At 48.8% G+C, this 21,598-nt stretch overlaps 1 protein-coding gene across 1 annotated transcript in view; it reads right to left on the bottom strand.

The window, feature by feature from the left end:
* The window catches only part of LOC146869740 (uncharacterized), a 507,514-nt gene that overhangs the window by 6,674 nt on the left and 479,242 nt on the right, over positions 1 to 21,598 (bottom strand). The window lies entirely within an intron of this gene.

Raw genomic sequence — 21,598 nt, 5'->3', positions numbered from 1 at the left:
TTAGAGTAAAACTCAGCGAGACCTAAAAATGATCTCACCTGATCTTTATCTTGAGGGACAGGAGCCTTCACCACAGCTTCAGCTAATTCCAATTTGGGTTGTATACCCTCCCCTGAGATTACATGCCCCAAATATGTTACAGACTTCAATCCCACACGACATTTTTGTTTTTTAACAGTAAGACCAGCATCTCTCAGCTTTTCTAACACAGTATAGAGAGTCGATCGATGTTCCTCTTCATTTCCCCCATATATCAAGATATCATCTTGGAAAAACATCACATTTGGTATTTTTCCAAGAACCATCTTCATGACCCTTTGAAAACACGCCGCCGCCGAAGCCAACCCAAAGGGCATCCGTAAAAACCTATAAGCTCCCAAAGGCGTCACAAACGATGTAAGATGTCTTGAGTCTTTGTGCAGTGTGACTTGGTGGTAGGCCGAAGATAAATCTAGCACACTGAAGATTTTGGCCCCTTTTAGCATACTAATGGACTCAGAAATGTTGGGTAATGGTTGACGGTCAACCCAAATCCATTCATTCAACCCTCTCAAGTCCACACACATCCTAACGCTTGCCCCACCATCCTTGGGAGCAAGAACAATGGGCGCAAGCCACTCCGAGGCTTCAATTTCTTCAATGATTTCCAATTTAAGCAGTCTCTGCAATTCAGCTTTAAGAGGTTCAATCATCATGTTTGGTACCCTCCTTACTTTGTGCACACACGGTACTGCTCTTTCCTTTAAGACGATGCGATGTTCAAATCCCTTGAGACAACCTAAAGCATCCGCAAAAACTTCTGGGAACTTGTCATAACAATCATCACTCACACTCAGAGAGTTTACCAATGTGACCTGATCCCTGGGATCCTTTGCACAAGGGTTAAGCATTATGCCCAGATCCCGTTGATGCCTCCATCCAAGCAAATTGTCCCCTCTTACAGCCACATAAACTTTCCCAATAGTGTGCCTATCCTTAAATCCGATACGAGCTTGGACATACCCAAGGACATCAATTTTGGCACCACCATAACTAACAGGGTTGATGTCAGGTGGTAACAAGGCCACATTTTCAAGACCCACACATTCATCCCATTGCTTATTACCAATCATGGTAAAAGGCGAACCAGAATCCGCTAGTACAGTAAAATCATATTCATCCACCATGATCTTACATTCTGGCATAATCACCCTGTCAGCATCCACCTCCCCACTATCAGCCTTCACACTCAAGAGGACAGTGCGTATAACTTCAGGATTTTTCTGCACATTGCGGTTTTTATCAAACCCCTTACACACCCTAGCGTAATGTCCTTTAACACCACACTTATTGCATACAGCCTCTCTAGCAAAACAATGTGGGTAGTTAGAAAAATGTGAAAAACTCCCACATCTCATACACTTGGGTTTAGAATTAGAGGGAACGGGTTTATCACCAGAATCATTACCCCCCTCAAGAGAGTGATTGTCACGTTCACTCTTGTTATGAACACTCTTAAAAGGAGTACGTGCACGTGCATCCTTTCCCACAGGTGTTTTGCTAGTGGAAGAAGGAGAAACCTTTGCTAATGTAATGCAACCCTCCTGGCTTTCCTCTTCCTCAATAGCATGTACATCACTGGGCTTGGGAATTTTTTCTTCCTTATTTTTCCTAATTTCCTTCACCCATTTGGAAGTATTCTCCATTCCCTCCACAATAGCAACAGCTTCAGTTAAAGAAGGATTCTTAGATAGAAGCTTTTCTTGAACACGAACACTGTTAGTGCACCTCACCAATTGGTCCCTTACTAATGAATCCGAAAGGTCACCAAATTCACACGTGCGAGCAAGAGTTTTCAATGCTGCAACGTAACTGCCAACACGTTCCACCGGACCTTGGATTCTGGTAAAGAACTTATGTCTTTCCAAGACAACATTGATACGAGGGCCAAAATATTTCTCAAGCATAACCATAGACATTTCGTACACATCATTGGGGGAACCATCACCCTCGCCAATGGGGAGTAAATCCATACTGTCATATGTATTTCTTCCCTCCACGCCCAAATTGTGAAGAAGAATTGCTTGCTTCCTAACTGCAGAAAATTTTTCCCCCCCAATGGCCACAATGTACGAATCGAAAAGATTCTTCCATCTTTTCCAGGGCAGGATAGGATCACCTTCTTCAGAAAGGAATGGTGGTGGTTGTGACATGCTGGAAGATGAGGCCAACGCCATCTTGTTCAGTTGACTTTCACAGGGAACTTATTTAAAATATTTTCTAAATATTTAAGATGCTAAGTAATGTTAACCTTAACATCAAACAGCTCTTGTGTTTGTAGTCCAAAAAAAATGAAGTAGTAATTACTTTCCTTCCACACAATCAGCTTAGAAATAGAACCAGTTCCCTTGTTAGAGCAGTGAAATAAAGTTCATTCGAGGAGAGAAAAAAAAAAACACAGTCCGTGTCTTCTACGCGTTTCGCTCGCTTTGCGAAAGCGTTGCCATGGAGATTCCAAACAAAATGGCCACAATGACGAGGAGCGTAGCGTAGCGCAACGTGAAACGTGCGTTCCAGGCAAGTTCCGAGTGCGTTCCACTGCAGGAAGGCTCGCGGAAGGCTCGTGAAGCAACACCAGGCTCGCGATCAACTGCCAGACCTCAACGGTAAGAATCACTCATGTCCTCGAATGTATAATATCTCACCAAAAGTCACACCATAGCAGTTTAAGGATGCCTTGCCTCGTCCGATCTCAAAAATAGTCGGAGAACGATTCCAACGATTTTAACGCCAACGATTCCAACGATGCCGACGTCCAAAGTCCAAAGTCGAAGGCAGGGGAATTGGTGCTTCAGCTTGTTACCTGTCCCCAATCAGGCATTAACCACTCGTCGCCAGTGTAATAAGGAGTCAGTTCCTCAAGAAGGTTGATGTCAAGTATTTATTCGACATACAGCCAGAATCTCAGTACAGCACCAACGTTACTCTCTCTCTATCTCCCAGGCTGGAATGCTTGAACATCATCAAGTACATCACAGCATTCTATTACATAGAGAGTATTCCAGAGTCAGTACAACCAGATCATAACAGCGAGCTAGAAGAGAAGAAGCTCCAACGGGAACACGAAGGAAGGAAGCTCCAACTGGAGCACGAATGCAGCTTGAAAGAAATCGAGCTCAAGGCCAGAAGTGAGGAAGGGAGGCCCCCGGGAAACCGAGAGGCGACCTCCCCAGCGGAGCAGAAGGTCCACATCCCCAAGGACGTGGTCAAGGAATATTATAAAAACGATGACATTCAACAATGGTTCAGGGCCTACGAGGTCGCCATGACCTCCCATCGGGTCCCGCAGAAGGACTGGGGGGCAGGGTTGTGGGGACGGTTTCTGAGTGAAGGAAGAGACACCCTGCTCGACCTACCCCTCTCTCTGCAGACCTCCTACAGCCACATGAAAGAGGCTCTACTCACAAGGTACGGTCTCACCCCCGAGATGTACCGTCAGCGATTCCGGGACTGCAGGAAAATCCCGGGCACCACCTGGGTGGAATATGTAAACTTTTTTAGTCGGGCCTTCGATGAGTGGGTCAAGGGCAGCAAAGTCACCACCCTTGAGGAACTCACCGACCTCCTGTTGTGGGAACACCTGGCTGCGAACTGCTTTGTGGAACTACGCCAGCATCTGCTTGACAGCAAACTCACCGATCCCAGGAAGCTGGCGGTGGAAGCAGACCGCTGGACCAACACCCGGGTCACCCGGGGCATGGTAGGAGAATACCCCCGAGCCAGTCAGGGACCACCCCGCCAGAGAGGAGGGGGGAACCAGGGAGGCCAGAGAGAGTCCCAGCCTAGTCCCCCAAAGACCCAACCTCCACCTTTCCCAGCGCCCCCCCACCAGTAACCGGACCCCCCGGGAGACGGGGACACAGGGTAACCATCACTTGTTTCCGTTGCCAGAAGCCCGGGCACTACGCCAATGACCCAGAATGCCCCATGGCCACCCAAAACACCCCTGCAAGACAGATAGCCAACATAGCTCTGGAGGAGGAGGTTGAGGAAACCGGGGAGTGGGAACCCGCAGCCATGGCCCTAGTATCCCTGGGAGATAGGGAGATGGTCCCTGGTAGCCTCCTGCCCTCCAACACGAAGAAATACGGGCAGCTCGTCAAGATCAATGGCCACCAAATAGAGGCCCTGCGGGACACCGGGGCCAGCATCACCGGTGTCCTCAGGCACCTCGTCCCCGAGGAGCAGATCCTCCCCAACGTCTTTTGCCCAGTAATTTCCGCAGATAATAGAGAGAGTATGTGTCAGGTAGCTCTGGTGCCGTTTGAGTGGGGTGGAGTGATAGGTAAACTGAGGGTGGCCGTAAGAACCTCCCAGCCGGTCGACTGCCTCTTAGGGAACGACCTGGAGAGTTCTCCCTGGAAGCACGTCGAGCGCAAGGCCCACCTAGAGATGATGGGGCTCCCCGAGTGGGTGTGCGCCACCACCCGATCCATGTCAGCTCGACTTCCCCCCCTGGGAGAAGTCGAAGACGCCCCGACCGAAGAAGTCAGAGCAGTAACCCCCGAAGGTCCTCCCGTCCCCCCATCGGAAGGGCCCGTCGCCAGCGACGAGCCCTCACTGTCCGACACCGCCCCGGTCCCTGAGTACGGCGATCTACCCGAGTTGGCCCAATGGCGCCACGAGGGCGGGCCCACCCGGGAGGAGTTTTGCCGGGAGCAAGCCACCTGTCCTTCCCTGGTCGGACTGCGGCGCCAGGCCGAGGGCCAAGCCGCAGGCGACCAAACTGGCACGCACCGAATTTATTGGGAGAATAGCATTTTGTACAGTGAGCAGAAGTCGGTGGAGCTGGGATCCGGACGGGTGCTGGTGGTACCCCTCCGCTTCCGAGACTTCCTCCTGGGCTTAGCCCACGACGTCCCCCTTGCCGGCCACCTGGGTCAAGACAAGACCTACAGCCGTCTCGTGACCCATTTTTACTGGCCTAGAATGAGAGCAGCTGTAGAAGCCCACTGCAAGTCCTGTCCCACGTGCCAAGCTAGCGGGAAGAGTGGGGGGAAGCGCAAGGCTCCCCTCCAACCCTTCCCGGTCGTCAGTACCCCCTTTGAACGAGTCGGGATCGACATCGTGGGGCCCCTGGACTCCCCCACCTCCCAAGGTCACCGTTTCATCCTGGTCCTGGTGGATCACGCCACCCGATACCCTGAGGCGATCCCCCTACGCGCCGTCACGGCCCCCGTAGTGGGCCGGGCCCTGATGGGGATCTTTTCCCGGGTAGGTTTTCCCCGCGAGGTCGTGAGCGATCGCGGCACTAATTTTATCTCGAAGTACATGACGTCCCTGTGGCAACAATGTGGAGTGTCCTACAAATTCACCACCCCGTACCATCCCCAAGGGAACGGCCTAGTAGAGAGGTTTAACAGGACTCTGAAAGGGATGATCACCGGCCTAGAAGAGCCCCTCCGGCGTAAGTGGGACGTCCTGCTCCCCTGCCTCTTGTTCGCTTACCGAGAGGTCCCCCAGAAGTCCCTAGGGTTCAGCCCGTTTGAGTTGCTTTATGGACACCCCGTCCGAGGTCCCCTCAGCTTGGTTAAGGAAGGGTGGGAGGCGGCACCCCAGACCACCCCACGAGATGTGTTCCACTATGTTCTGACCCTCCGGAACCAGACCAGGAAGTTCCGAGCACTGGCCGAGGCCAACCTAGAGACAAGCCAAGAAGAGATGAAGCGCTGGTACGACCAGAATGCCACTCTGGTCGAGTTCCAGCCGGGCCAACAAGTATGGGTCATGGCCCCCGTGAAGCCAGGCGCCCTCCAGGACAGATGGACCGGGCCCTACAAAGTGATTGAGCGGAAGAGTCAAGTCACATACTTGGTGGACGTCCAGTCGCCTCGGGATCCCCTCCGGGTCCTTCACGTGAACCGCCACAAGCCTCACTTCGTGCGGACAGAACTGAGCCTCCTGCTGGCCACCGATGACGGGGCCGAAGATGAGTCCGATCCCCTCCCGGACCTCCTGTGTGTCAAGGAGCAGGATGGCTCCGTGGAAGGAGTGAACCTCTCCCCAGCTCTCACTGCCCAGCAACAAGAGGACTGCCGCCAGCTACTAGGACAATTTGCCGACCTCTTCTCCCTGATCCCCCGAGTCACCGACTGGTGTGTCCATGACGTGGACACCGGGGACAGCCCGCCGGTGAGACACCGAGCATACCGGGTCCCAGACCGGGTCCGGTCCTGCATTCAAGCTGAAGTCTCAAAGATGTTGACCATGGGGGTGATCGAGCCATCTGACAGTCCCTGGGCCAGCCCAGTGGTCCTGGTCCCGAAGGCAGCGGCCCCCGGTGTCGCCCCCGAGCTCCGGTTCTGTGTGGACTACCGGGGGCTCAATGACGTCACCCGAGCCGATGCCCACCCCATTCCACGAGCCGACGAGCTCATTGACCGACTCGGGGCAGCCCGGTTCCTCAGCACCTTCGACCTCACCTGTGGATAGTGGCAGATTGCGCTCACCGAGGGGGCCAAGGAGCGGTCCGCCTTCTCCACCCCAGATGGGCATTACCGCTTCCGCGTAATGCCCTTCGGAATGAAAAATGCCCCGGCCACCTTCCAGCGACTGGTGAATAGAGTCCTGGCCGGGCTAGAACAGTTCAGCGCGGCCTATCTGGACGACATCGCCGTTTTCAGTTCCGAATGGAGTGAGCACCTCCAGCACCTCCGGAGGGTGCTAACCGCCCTGCGCCAGGCAGGCCTCACAGTAAAAGCCAGCAAGTGCCAAATTGGGCAAGGATCAGTAGTCTACCTGGGGCACCAGGTCGGGAGTGGCCAGGTTGCCCCTCTACAGCCAAAGATCGACGCCATCGTGGCCTGGGAACCCCCCACCACCCAAACAGAGGTCCGAGCCTTTCTGGGCCTCACTGGCTACTACCGAAGATTCATCAAGGGGTATGGCAGCCTTGTCGGCCCCCTCACAGAACTCACATCCAAAAAACAGCCAAAGAAGGTTCAGTGGACGACCGCCTGCCAGGAGGCGTTCGATGCCCTAAAGAAGGCCATGTGCACGGCCCCCGTCCTCCAGGCTCCCGACTACTCCAAGGAGTTTGTAGTCCAAACCGATGCCTCCGAGCATGGCATTGGGGCCGTCCTGTCCCAGATGAATGACCAAGGCCTAGACCAGCCCGTCGCCTTCCTCAGCCGGCGACTGTTGCCCAGAGAACAGCGATGGAGCACCATTGAGCGCGAAGCCTTTGCCGTGGTCTGGGCACTCAAGAAACTACGCCCTTACCTGTTCGGCACCCATTTCAAAGTCCAAACCGACCATCGGCCCTTGCGATGGCTCATGCAGATGCGGGGAGAAAACCCCAAGCTACTGCGGTGGTCAATCTCCCTCCAGGGGATGGATTTCACCGTGGAACACCGCCCTGGGACTGACCACGCCAACGCCGATGGCCTCTCCCGGTTCTTCCGCCTCAGCGAAGAGAACCCCCCAAGATGATGGGCAGTTCTCTCCGGCTTTCAGCTGGGGGGGACGCGTGTTGGACCCGGCCTCGTAACATGGCTCTACTGGTCCCCACACCACCTAACCTGGTACCGGCAGCCCCGATCCCCCGGCCTAACCGATCCTTTCCACCAGAACACACGCACCCGACCCGGACATCCTCGTCCATGGCCTCTCTCCCTTCGGCCACCCCGGGTCCGCGTGCCCACTTCATGCACCAAGATGGCCGCCCGGCCCCAGCGCGACCCGGGCCTAGAGGCGTCACTCCGGCTGGAGGACATCACGCTTCCAGGGGATGAGAGAGGGAGGAGCAGTTTCTATCGCACCTTTGAACTCCCCTGGGACGATGGGTTTCGATCGGCCCTCCGGCCTCCCTGAGGGCTGGCTCCACGCCTGCTGGGTGTCTGGGACTCCTCCCGACCCGGCCCTGAAAAGATCACAAGACAATGGCAGGAAACCCCGACAAGCGACCCCCAGGTGACAAGACCCCTGCCTGCACAGACTCCGGACATCAAAGAGGGGTCGACCTATAACAAGGGGTGCTCTGGGACTGTCCGGCAGATTTGACGCTGGAACAACGAGAGCCTGCTGACGCGGTCGCGGCTCCTGGAACTTAGAACCACCTGAGCCCTGCTGAGTGACTCGCGGCTCCCTGAAGATCGTAAGACCTCCGAACTGTACCTGAGCCCTGCTGAGTGACTCGCGGCTCCCTGAAGATCGTAAGACCTCCGAATTGTACCTGAGCCCTGCTGAGTGACTCACGGCTCCCTGAAGATCGTAAGACCTCCGAACTGTACCTGAGCCCTGCTGAGTGACTCGCGGCTCCCTGAAGATCGTAAGACCTCTGAACTTGTACCTGAGCCCTGCTGAGTTACTCGCGGCTCCCCGAAGATCGTAAGACCTCCGAACTTGTACCTGAGCCCGCTGAGTGACTCGCGGCTTCCACAGACTCCACCGGTCCCGCCGGACCCCACGACAACCAGCTTACCCCCCAGCTCGAGGATTGTGAGCTGTGCGCCGGGTACGTCCTTGCCTTGAACCTTTTACCAGAGACTGTCCCGCTACCCCCGATCCCTTCCGAGACTCATTGAGCCCGTGCTCTCCTTGTACATATTTGCAGTGCTAACCTGTTTGATAAAGATTGGTTCCTAAGAACGCACGGTGTGGTGTTTCTGTGTTGTGTGGTGCCAGAAGTACGATCCTCGATACGAGATTTCTCCTCCTGAGGAGTCTCCCGCCAGTGCCCGGCTACGATACTTTGAGGGTGGGCCTCAGGGTAGTCAGGACCCCCTTTCCGGGCTCCTCTGAGGTCGCCGTCTAACAGTGAGGACCATGGCTACCACATGAAGGCAGACTGCGGGAAGGAGGAACAGGATTCCCATGGCATGGACCCCGATGTTATCTTGGTGAGGACCATGGCTACCACATGAAGGCAGACTGCGGGAAGGAGGAACAGTATTACCATGGCATGGACCCCGATGTTGCCTTAGTGGTACATAGGACCACTAAGATGTGTGTAGAAAACACTGAAAACACGTCTAAAACAGCCACAGAAGGTAGGCACTTTCAATGGCACTCACCAGGATGCCGGTAGGATGCCCCCGGGGCTCCAGAGCCCGGAATTAAGGCAGAAAACTCTACACTGGTTCCTTGCCAAGGCAAATAAAATTCAGAGATATGGAGGAGGAAGTAGCAGGGACTAGTGGCCTTTTTGCTCCCTTGAACCACACCATTGGGCAGGATGAAGTCTGGGACTGGCATCCCGTTGGAGAGGCCAGGGAAAAGCTTGGAGTTCACTAGGGAATCCCTCCTCAAGACCGGAACTTCCCTAAGGCTTGTGTAATCCACAGGAATTCAGACATTCTCACTTGTCTGAGTGGGAGCCGTTCCCCAGGTAGTCGTCTATATACCTATACATGTAGCGTACTCCCGGCAGTTTACACCTATACATGTAGCGTACACCCAGCAGGTTACACCTATACATATAGAGTACACCCGGCAGATTACACCTATACATGTAGCGTACACACTGCAGGTTAACCTATACATGTAGTGTACACCCTGCAGGTTACACCTATACATGCAGCGTACACCCTGCAGGTTACACCTACATGTGTAGCGTACACCCGGCAGATTACACCTATACATGTAGCGTACACACTGCAGGTTAACCTATACATGTAGCGTACACCCTGCAGGTTACACCTATACATGTAGCGTACACCCTGCAGGTTACACCTACATGTGTAGCGTACACCCGGCAGATTAAACCATACACAGATGACATCATACTATACCGACGCGACCCGGCTAGCAACCTAGGCCCCCTTATCCAAGACTTCTTGCTATTTAAAATCCTTGCGAGAATCACCATCAAGTGGAATAAATCAATTATTTTCCCTTGTCACCCAGCACCCTAGTCAGCCAACTAGAATTTCCATTCCACCGTCGCATTTTTGGACTGATTCGAGCCCACTGAAGGAATCTGTCACTCATCCTTAAGACCCAGACCACACGTGTGCTTCCCAATGCGGGCTGATTAGAGCCCCCTAGGGGTATTCAGCACATTTCCAGCTCAGGTCAGTGTATCCCATCCTACTGCACACACTTTCCTTCACCAAGATTACCCATTGGGAGGCTTTTAAGCAGCTCTGTTTCCATTTCTTTTTCTTTAGACCATTCCCGCCCACTCTGTTCCTAAGGCTTGTTCCTAAGGCTTGTCACCAGGGCCCTTCCTTTAGCAACTGTATTACCTTTCATAATGCAAGTACGGTCTCAGAGTTTTTGACTATGCCTTGTACTGGCTACTTTGTACTTTTCTGTTTCCTAGCCCCACTCTGATCATCCTTTCTCTATTATTGTTTCAGCTCTCTCTCTCTGGCTCTTTGTATCCCGCTGAGTCCTGATGACGATCCCGCCAGTTTTAAGGGGATAGAAACGCCGGCGACTTTAAAAACACAGGCCTTAAATGATTGTTGAGAACTTGCTGGACGTGCTTAAGGAGGCACATTTCGCACGCTACTCGACAAGACAAGGCCAATATCATTGGTTGGTTGGCTTGTCAGTCAAGATTTAGCAAAAATACTGACAGAACTATCGGATCGTGTGGGATAAGAGCCTTAAAAAAAAAAAACCCTTTGGAAGGAAGATAAAAGAAAAGATAAGAAAAATAAAAAGATATAGAGGAGATAAAAGGTCAGGGGAAAAAAAAAAGAATATAGAGTCAGGAGAGAATTGAGTTGGAAATCTGGGGCAGGAAGTTTCTAAAGGAAACCGATTTGTGCTGAACTGAACTGGTCTGTAATTGAATTATACTGCTATTATTCTGCTAATATAAATCCATTTATATCTATATCTATATATACCTGGACCTGATCGGAATCTGAATCCGAAACCTGAACCTGGCCTGGCCTGATCTAGTCTCGAATCTAGCTAGAGCCTGAGTCTGAGTCTAAAACTTAGTCTGAGTTAGGGGGTTTACAAAAAAGAAAAAAAAGGGGGCTGTATAAGCGCAAGAACATAAGAACATAAGTACATAAGAACACAAGAACATAAGAATTCTAGAATATAAGAATAAAAGAATACCAGCAAGAGACGCTTGGGGACGCCGGGACGCCACGTTCTGGTATCGCACATGACCGTCCTAATACTAGCCCAACAAGATTTTCACCCTATATACCTGAAATGTCTCAAAAAGACAGGACCCTTCCTGACTAATAAAAGACTGACAGTCAAGAGAGCAAGGGGAGCCAAAGGATTCAAAGGAGGCAAAGGAACACGTGCTAATACATTAGAAGCTGCTGAAAGCGCGGCACCATTTGTAATTAATTTGGTTATTGATACGAAACCAGAAATCGAAATTGAAATTGGGGTAGCTCGAGAAAGAGCATATAGCCCTGTGAGTTTAAGTATTGGTGAAAAACCCAATAAGAATAGACAAAAGACATTCAATCAACTAGCATCGAAGCCAAGGCCGCTAAATTCATTGACAATACCATTGCCATTCCCACAGACCTTTAGATTAGTACGGGCATCAGGTATGGCCGATATCATGAGCTCAGGGAAAGGCAAAGAGGACCCGGCAAACGACTTATTGACATCGGAATCTATACAAGAAAAAGCTGTATTAGACATTCAGGTCCCCTTAAATCCACATCCCTCCCAAAGTACAAGTCTTTCGTCACAAGCCATACATTCTCTACAAATGACTCGATGTGAGAACACGGAGGACACGGCGATGCCAGAAAGCCTGGAAAAGAAGTCAGAGAAATTAGAGAGGACAGAAAGTCAGGGAATTATTAAAGGTACGAGAAACCAACAATGCCCGCAGACGGCAAAAGACTTGCAAAGAAGACCAGAAACTAGGGGGTCCCGGGCAAAGGAAAACCACGAGGGGAAACACGATGGCAAAGTAACAGCTAAAAAACAAGATATAAAAACTAAAAACAGTGATGCAGATAAGAATGTAAATAAAGACAATGATCAAGGGAAAAGAAAAGGGAAGGAGAAAGATCTGGGAAACGAAACAGAAGATGCGCTACTAGAGAAAAAGTCAAAAAGGATGCAAACTATCAAAAACTTGAAGGCTGCGGCCAAATCATCTGGTCAATCAATAGACTCTCAGCTTAGGATAGACAATTTATTTAGCCCTCTCACTAAGGTTGGGCTAAGTATTGGCGCTAATAATGAGAAATTACAGAACTTAAAGCCTCATCAAGACAAGCAAGAGGGAGTCTATGACAGTGTAGACTTGGCTGTGCACCTGGAATCGGGAGTTGCAGGGGATTAATTCACTACGGGTCCCAGTCAAAATCTAAATGTGGACACATGCCCCGATGTTGAAGGTTATAGAGCTGGCACAAGTACACTGGATCATAACGAGAGACGCCTTAAACGTAAGGCAGGTAGAGAGAACCACGCCTATGTTCCTTCAGAGCTACAAATACAGCCCTCAGGAGTAAATCCCACACTAGCTAACGACGTAAGTTCCGAAGAATCAGACTCGGATTTGTACGAAACAGGGGTCTCCATTTCTAGCGAGCCAAGCGAGGAGAGTGAAGCTAGCGAGGACTCGAAATCAGAAGGACTAAGCCCGGAGGCATCAGACTTCATGGATCTAAAAAATATGAATGATTAAGGACAAGACATAACGCCCAGAAAAAAGATTGAAAAGAAAAGAACTAGAAACAAGAGGCAGGCTAAACTAATCTACGAGGAAACAACAGATCCGGGAAGTAATACGGAGCAAACGTCAAGTAGAGCTAAATCGACTCGCAAGAGCCCCCACCCAACATTAAAAGCCGTACCTGAACGGAGGCAGATCATCATGAGTAAACCTGAAGAAGAAGGGGGGCAAATGCGAAAGCTATATGGCGGTTGCTCGGGAACAGCAACAGAGCCCTCGCTGAGGGAAGTCCTCGACTCAATCAAAACCCTTCACAAAGATGCAAAAAAAGATAGCCATCGGAATCATCTGGCTATTCAAAAACTGGAGGGGGCTATCAATAAAGTGGGGAATACCTGTTCGGAAATGTCTGAGAGAATGAGCTGTGCTGAAGTACGTACAGATAATTTAGAAGCTGATGTGGGCAAGCTTAAATCCCAGATAAAGGAACAAGATGAAATATTAAAAGACTTAATGGCCAAGGTTGAAGATCACGAAAACCGAGCAAGGAGAAATAATTTACGCTTTTTAGGGATTCCTGAGGGCGCAGAAGGAAGTGATTCAAGGGGCTTCGTGGTCAATCTTCTTAAATCTGTATTTCCGAAACTCAGCTCATGGGATATGGACAGAGAAATTCAACGAGCCCACAGATTTCCTCTTACTTTATCAAAACGTTCTGACAAGCCGCCTCAATATCCGAGGGCTATGTTAGTCAATTTTGGCAATTTTACATTGCGCGAAGCTATATATGATTTAGCAAGGCCTACTAGTAAAAAAGAACACAAGGGCTTTATGTTTTTTGTCAGACCAGATTTTGCACATGCAACTGTCGAACGTCGTTGGCGAATGAGACAACTTTTTACCCCCTTTGAACAAATTGGAGCTTTTGTATATTTGCAAAATCCGGCTCGCTTAAAAATTAACTTCAGGGGAACAACGCGAAGTTTCTCAAGTGAAATCCAGGCCGAGGCGTATCTGAGGGAAATATCGGAGAAAGCAAAACAAAACAATGACAAATAGAGGGCAAAAAAAAAATAAAAAAATTTAAAGGGTTTGGCATGCGGATCTTGCTAAAACTTGGAGTCATACTATGGAAAGGGGCTGGGGATGGCAAACGAAAAACTTGTTATACAAATATGATATTAATATTTGGTATATCCGGGATTATGCTTTAATATGCAATGAAATGGTTGAATGGATTAAGGCCTTTATTTTGTTTTCTAGTCGATATATTTATGGTATATATAATTAGGCAACGGGGCAAGCGCAGGCGCACTGATCATACCGATGCCCACACTTGGGTACCTAGGACCCAGGACGCCTCATAGGGTGGTAAGGGGGGGAGGGGGGGTGGGTAAACAGGTGGAACGGAGGGAAGGGAGGGAAGGGTTGGGATGGGGGGACGACCAAGAGAAGTCAATCAGTGAAGGGAGTACCTTTAGTATATCAAAAGAAATAAATTTGTTAGTAGGATTTAAAATGCTGATCAAGGACCAGGGAGGAAGAATATGGCGGTTAAAAACGACAACTATCATTTTTACACGACGTAAGATTTATAATATAGATGGCTAGATTACGAATTGTATCTCTAAATATTTGCGGGCTCAACGACCTAAAAAAAAGACAAATCGTAGCAGAAGGTCTTCAAGCCATGGAAGCTAATATAGTTTGTTTACAAGAGACCCATATAGAGAGAGGCCAACAACACCTGTTGAAAGCCTTGGGGTTTCAACTTATAGCTGCATCCACCCAGGGAACTCGTACGAAAGGAGTGGCCATTCTAGCTCAAGGAGGGGGCTTACAATTTAGTCGATCACTTGCAGACAAGCTTGGGAGATGGGCCATTACTGAGTGCCGCTACAATAGTGGTCAGAATACGGTTACTCTATGTACAGCTTATGGGAATCTAGGAGATGACCCTGATACCCTTCTAAGCATTTCTAGTGAATTAGTATATTGGCCCTTGCCTCTTATTGTGTGTGGTGATCTAAACCTTCACCTACCCGGAGATTGGACCGCTGATCCTTTATTTAATTATCAAGGGAGAAAACCTAAAGTCTTTAGAGCATTTAAAGACTTGTGCGAACGACATGGCCTGCTGGATGGATGGCAATTGGGGCATCCTAGAGATCAAGGATATACTTTTTTTTCCCATCCCCATTCTCGTCATGCCCGTCTAGATTATATCCTTTTGTCGAATTCCATCAGGGATGGTTGCACTATGAGGAAACATCCAAGGGTATTATCCGACCATAACCCTCTAGAATTGAATATTGCATGTAGCAATATTATTCGTACTAGAAACCTTTGGACCTCTTATGAGAGAGTGGATTCCATCTTTTTTAGAAATAAACATGGGCAGTGCTCCTGTCGAGGTAGTCTGGGATGCAATGAAAGCTGGTATCAGAGGGGAGACTTTGCAATTCTCAGTACGCACTAACAGAAAAGGTAAAGAACAACTAGCCTCTTTATATCAGAATCTGAATAAAGCTGAAGCAGATTTGATAATAGCTTTGCAAACAGGTCTGGGTTCTGAAGGACTAGCGCAAGTTGCAATCGCTAGAAACAAGATATCTGATATATTTACGGAAAAAGCGATCACTAAAGCTATGATATACAAAGGGAAAACTTATGAACTCAGCAAGAAAGTAGGGCACCAGCTGGCTGTTCGTACAAGGGAAGAGATGACGGGAAATATGATAAAAGCTATAAATGATAGGAATGGTGAATTGAGATTAGAAGAACTCGATATTAGAACTGCTTTTCAAATGTTTTATCAAAAATTGTATGAAGAACCGTTAGGAGGGCAAGAGGATCCTAGAGACTATCTGGATAAAGAGCTGGCCGAACACCTTGAACAAGAAGATAAGGATTTACTGGACTCTCCCATTTGTTGGGAGGAAATTCTATTATCTATGAAATCCCTGACTGCTGGCAAAGCAGCAGGTGTAGACGGAATCCCTACAGAGTTTTTCCTCGAATTTACAGAACAATTAAAAACTATCATGCTACAACTTTTTAAGTCTATAGTTCAGGGAGGAAACCCACCACCGTCTTGGTCTTTAGCAAAAATAATGATCTTTCTGAAGAAAAACAAAAATCCGTTGGAAATGGGCTCGTATCGCCCAATAACCTTGATCAATGGTGACTCAAAAATTTATTCCAAACTCCTTGCAGGGCGATTAGCACCTATAATCCATAAAATTGTGTCAGCCCGACAACACGGATTTGTCCCCGGCAGATCAACAAGCGATCATATACAGAGAGTTATCTCTTTGTTTGACTATGCAGAAACTACAGGAGTCCCTATGGCCCTTATTCTTCTGGATGCAGAAAAGGCATTTGATAGGGTCTCCTGGAAGTTCTTATGGGCAGCAATGTCAGATCGAGGATTAACAAAGGGATTTATCAAAGCTATCCAAGGACTATATGTCAATCCAAGGGCCAGCGTAGTGATAAACGGGAATATGTCTGAGAACTTTATGATTACGAGGGGAACTAGACAGGGGTGTCCCTGCTCGCCCCTCTTATTCGCAATAAATATCGACCAATTTATACGTAAACTTGATAACCATCCTTATGTCTCATCTATTACGATTAACAACTATGAAACCAAAGTCCTAGCTTACGCTGATGATATAGCGTTAGTTACTACCAATCCGAAGGAGGGAATTAAGATGGTTGAGAAGGAAGCAACACGTTTCGGCAAAACTTCTGGGTATAAACTAAATACCGGGAAAACTCAAATAATCATTAACGACAAAGTGGAGATGGAAGACGAGAGAGTTGTGGAACACGCTATTTATCTAGGTGTCAATATAAGTGCCAAGGTAGATAAAATTGTACAGTTAAATCTTGACCCACTAATAGTGCGCACCAGAGAAGACTTAATTAGATTGGATAATTTACACTTAACTATTGGTGGCAGATGTAATTTGATTAAAATGCTGATTCTACCTAAATTTTTATACTTCTTCAGAACAATTTGTCTCGAGTTCTCCCCATATTACTTTAAAAACATCGAATCTTTGTTTGCCAGATTTATTTGGGGATTTAAGAAACCACGAAGACCACTAAAATGGATTATGTTACCAAAAGAAAGAGGTGGGTTAGCGTTGCCTAACTTTAGGATCTATTATTGGGCAACAGTGGCCAAATACTGTATAAATCTGATAGTTATTGAGCCGAATCATTGTGAGATCCCGACCCCACAGGAAATGGTATTAGGAGATAGAAGTAAAGGGTGTTTATGGAGACATATGAATGATAATTTTTTTAAGAAAACTAAACTCAAGACTATTCAGGGAATTTGGAAAGTTTGGAGCAATATCCGTAAATTCCTAGGGTTGGGACGCTTCTCATGTTACACTCCAATTAGTGGCAACTCTGATCTTTCTGAGATATTTCATGATGGTTATATGTCTAGGTGAAACAGGGCAGGGATTACCCAACTTGGTTGCATCTATATGGAAAACCGATTGAAAAGCTTTTCAGAACTTCGCAATGATTATAACGATAGCAATAGGGATTTTTTCAAGTACTTACAAGTCAGGGATTTCTTGTCTAAGAAAATGGGGGGGCGTTGTAATTTTCAAAATATCATATTAATAGATAAATTATGCTTGGAATCTACTCCTAGAATTGGGGAAATATATAAGGACCTTATCAGTAGTTTCCCGGATGATCTCGATAAACATCTTACTAGATGGCAGACTAACGTATTCGTACAGAGAGCAATACCGGAGCGAGCATTAGAGCTTGCACAAATACTGTTAATGTCAATTAAATTACAAGCACAATTCTATAAAACATTTTTTGCCTTGTATTATACACCGTATAAAATGGGCAAATGGGCAATTGGCTTGGGAACCGCTTGTCCACTCTGTTCATTGGCGGCAGCTAACGATATTCACATGTTTGCCACGTGCCCATCACTTACGAATCTTAGGATAAAAATATCTAATTTCATTTCAGATCTATTTCAGGAAGAAATTACTATCTCTAGTGAAGAAATGATCTTAGGAGTGGCTGCTATTGAGCGCCCAATACAACAACAGGGGCTGATATTTGTAACAATGGCGGTTCTTAGATTGTGTATAGCCACCGCATGGCTTGATCCCCAAACGCCATCTTCCACTCAATGGAGGGCTAGATTACTTGCTATATGCAATGTGGAGGTGGCAATTTATAAGAACAAGGGACTTAAGAAAAAACAAAGAGGAATGATGATTTGGGAACCTTTGTTACTCTGGATAGAAGATCACTGCCAAGGGTAATATTTCGAAGGGATTAATCCTAAGGCGAAAGTGGATGTGCAAATTTCTGTTCCTCTGTTCCTTAGTTTTCTTTTTCTCTTTGTCTTTTTGGACCATCAAATTTACACGCTGCGAGAGACTACTTCTATAATGTTTATACTAAAGGTGGTTTATCTGAAGATGTTTCTTGATCTTGGTCTTTGTGGGGGGAGGGGGGATTGCAATATATTGTATTAAAATGGCAAATGGCAATAAAAACTATTTAAATTTAAAAAAAGAGAACTTGCTGTAACGCGCTGTGCTGTTTATGTATTTGCTGATACACTTGTTGATCACGATTTCTCTTCGTTTGTCCTCTATCCTAATTCTGCAGCACACATAGAAAGAGAAAAAAGCCTCTTATGATTATGTTTGTGCAGGAAGGTGCCCCAAACACAATCCTGCATGCAACACAGAGACCGTTGCACCATAGTGCAAGGGTGCCTGCATTGGCGCTAGGCAGCCCATTGTGCGCCAGCGCTGGGGAAATGACAGGAATGTGCTGTATAGCCTTAAATATGGCACATTCCTCCCCTTTCCCAGTGACGCAGCGCAGCAAGGTGACTTGCAGCGCAGCAAAGTGACTTGCTGCGCCTCTTTTTCATAAATATGCCTTCAACTGTCAATGGCTGGTTGTATTGTGCACAAGGCAGAATGTGTTGAGTCTCCTGTAAGGGCCCTCAATGGCTGGTTGTATTGTACACAAGGCAGAAGGTGTTGAGTCTCCTGTAAGGGTCCTCGATGGCTCGGTGTATTGCGTAAAAGGCAGAAGGTGTTGAGTCTCCTATAAGGGTCCTCGATGGCTTGGTGTATTGTGCACAAGGCAGGAGGTGTTGAGTCTCCTATAATGGCCATCGATGGCTTGGTGTATTGCACCGTCTCTACGCCTGTGCACGAGGGAGGAAATGTTCTGTACTCGATGTGGATGAAAGATCCTCATTCAAGAGTTGTATGTGATGTAGTCACATGGACCCTCGGGTCCCTCAGTCTCCACGCTCCTGGATGTCCCTCCATGTGACTGAATACCAGTGTCTGACCTCCCTCACCCAGTGGGCGGCTTCATTAATGAGTGTTTCCTCTGTTTCCAATCTCTGTTTCTGTGGAGTTTTGTGGACCCCACCACATTATTAACTGAGGCAAGGGCATTTTCCAGAGAATTCATTCAGGCGAACAGTGTGTTGGTGGTCTTGCCTAAGAACAGACATGGAGTGAAAGGGGCAGCCGGGATCTCCCATATCTCCTGTGTGATCCACGATGCTTGTAGTATCAGACCTACAGTTACTACTGAGATGTATATCTAGAATGGGCTCTGATATAGGGTCTTGCTGGGGCAGAGATGGAAACTCCAAGGTATAGTCGACTATTCTACCTGTTAAATGTTGTCTCAATGTGTGTCGACATTCGACTGCCCCTTAGCTTAGAGTGGGGTAGATTGGGATAAAGTGGAGAGGGGGTTGAGTAGAATGGGGAAGACTGGAGTGGGGTGGAGTGGGGTAGAGTGGAGTGGAGTGGGGGGTGAGTAGAGTGGGGAAGACTTGAGTGGGGTAATTTGGATTGGGGTAGAGTAGATTAGAGTGGGTAGGATGGAGTGGGGTAGACTGGAGTGGGGTAGAGTGGGGTGGGGTAGAGTTGAGTGGGGTAGATTGAGGTAGAGTGGAGTGGGGTAGATTGCGGTAGAGTGGAGTGGGGTAGATTCGGGTACAGTGGAGTAGAATAGGGTGGAGTGGGGTAGATAGGGGTAGAATCGGGTAGAGTGGGGTAGACTGAGGTGGAGTGGGGTAGAATCGAGTGGAGTGGGGTAGATTGGAGTGGAGTGGGGTAGATTGCGGTAGAGTGGAGTGGAATAGATTGGAGTGGGGTAGATTCGGGTACAGTGGAGTGGGGTAGAACCGGGTACAGTGGAGTAGATTGGGGTAGAATCGGGTAGAGTGGGGTAGACTGAGGTGGAGTGGGGTAAAATCGGGTAGATTGGAGTAGAATTGGGTAGAGAGAAGTGGTGAAGAGTGGGGTGGGGTAGATTAGAGTGGAGTGGGTATATTGCGGTAGAGTGGAGGGGGTAGATAGGGGCAGAGTGGAGTAGAATCGGGTAGAGTGGAGTAGAATCTGGTAGAGTGGAGTGGTGTAGACTGCAGTAGAGTGGAGTAGATTAGGGTAGAGTGGAGTGGGAAGGATGGAGTGAGGTAGAGAAGAGTGGGGTAGATTCAGGGCTCGAGTCGGGGTACCACGCGGGTGGATGGCGTTCCCCCACTTATTTTACCGGGAGCTCGATAACTGGAGCAAATGGAGCCACACATTCACTCTTTGGCCTGTCTGGGGCGAGATCGGAGCTCATTCAGAACGCTGCTCACGCACTGGCTTCTCTGATGCAATCGCATCTAAGGGGTGAGCGAGGGGAGGCAATGAGTCTGATGGTGCAAGTCACCTTTCGTGACGTCACTTCCTGTCGTGACGTCAGCGTCCCCCCACTTCTGTTTTTTAGGACGTGTGCCCCGGGTAGATTGCAGTAGAGTGGAGTGGGGTAGAGTGGGTAGGGTAGAGTGGAGTGGGGTAGACTGAGGTGGAGTGGGGGAGATTGCGGTGGAGTGGGGGAGATTAGGGTAGAGTGGAGTGGGAAGGATGGAGTGAGGTAGAGTGGGTAGGATGGAGTGGGGTAGATTGGGGTGGAGTGGGTAGGATGGAGCGGGGTAGATTGGGGTGGGGTAGAGTCGAGTGGGAAGGATGAACTGAGGTAGGCTGTGTAGAACGGAGTGGGGTAGATTGGGGTGGAGTGGGGTAGAGTGGAGTGGGGTGGATTAAAGATTTAAAAGTATGCTGTAGCAATTTTCAAGCAACAATAAAATCGTCAAGATGACGCGGGTGATTAACGCTGCTGCATGTGAGAGGTGGGACTCTTGTCTAGTGTTAGTTTTGACTGATTATGAAGTAGCTGAGAGGGGTTAATGTGCCTGCTGCAAAGAGCCGTGCGAGTGAACTGCCAGTAGCAATAAAAGAAGGTGAAATACTAGTGAGTGAGAGGTTAGGGTTCTGCTTGAGAGGGGTAAGGAGGAAATCTATGGAGAAGGTGGTCATGAGGGGGGGGGGGGTGGCAAAAAAGACTGTTGCACCGGACGGCCCCAGCGCTAAAGCCGGCCCTGGTGTGGAACATGGAACAAAGTCAAAGGTGGAAAAACTATTCTCACCCACTTCCACCCCCCACAATGAGAGGGAGTAGAGAGCAAGGAAAGAGTGTGGGGGGGTGCAGACCAGACTTCGCAGGGGCTAAAAAAAAAACCCAAACCCCTCAGTGTAACGCTGCACCCCTCCCGAGCTCCGGGCCATACAGCACTGATAGTGCCCGTGCACAGAGAGGAGTCAGTGCCTGGTGGGGCAGTAAGTGCTATATAAACCCCCATAACCCACCTCTCTTCACTGCCAGTGCCCGTGCACAGAGAGGAGTCAGTGCCTGGTGGGGCAGTAAGCGCTATATAAGCCCCATAAACCACCTCTCTGCACTGCCAGTGCCCGTGCACAGAGAGGAGTCAGTGCCTGGCGGGGGCAGTAAGCGCTATATAAACCCCCATAAACCACCTGTCTGCACTGCCAGTGCCTGTACACAGAAAGGAGTCAAAGCCTGGTGAGGGACAATAAGCGCTATATAATTACCCATAACCCACCTCTCTGCACTGCC

Source organism: Triturus cristatus, chromosome 1_1, assembly GCF_964204655.1.
Source record: "Triturus cristatus chromosome 1_1, aTriCri1.1, whole genome shotgun sequence".
Classification (NCBI taxonomy): Eukaryota; Metazoa; Chordata; class Amphibia; order Caudata; family Salamandridae; genus Triturus; species Triturus cristatus.
This window is presented reverse-complemented; position numbering and strand designations above follow the sequence as displayed.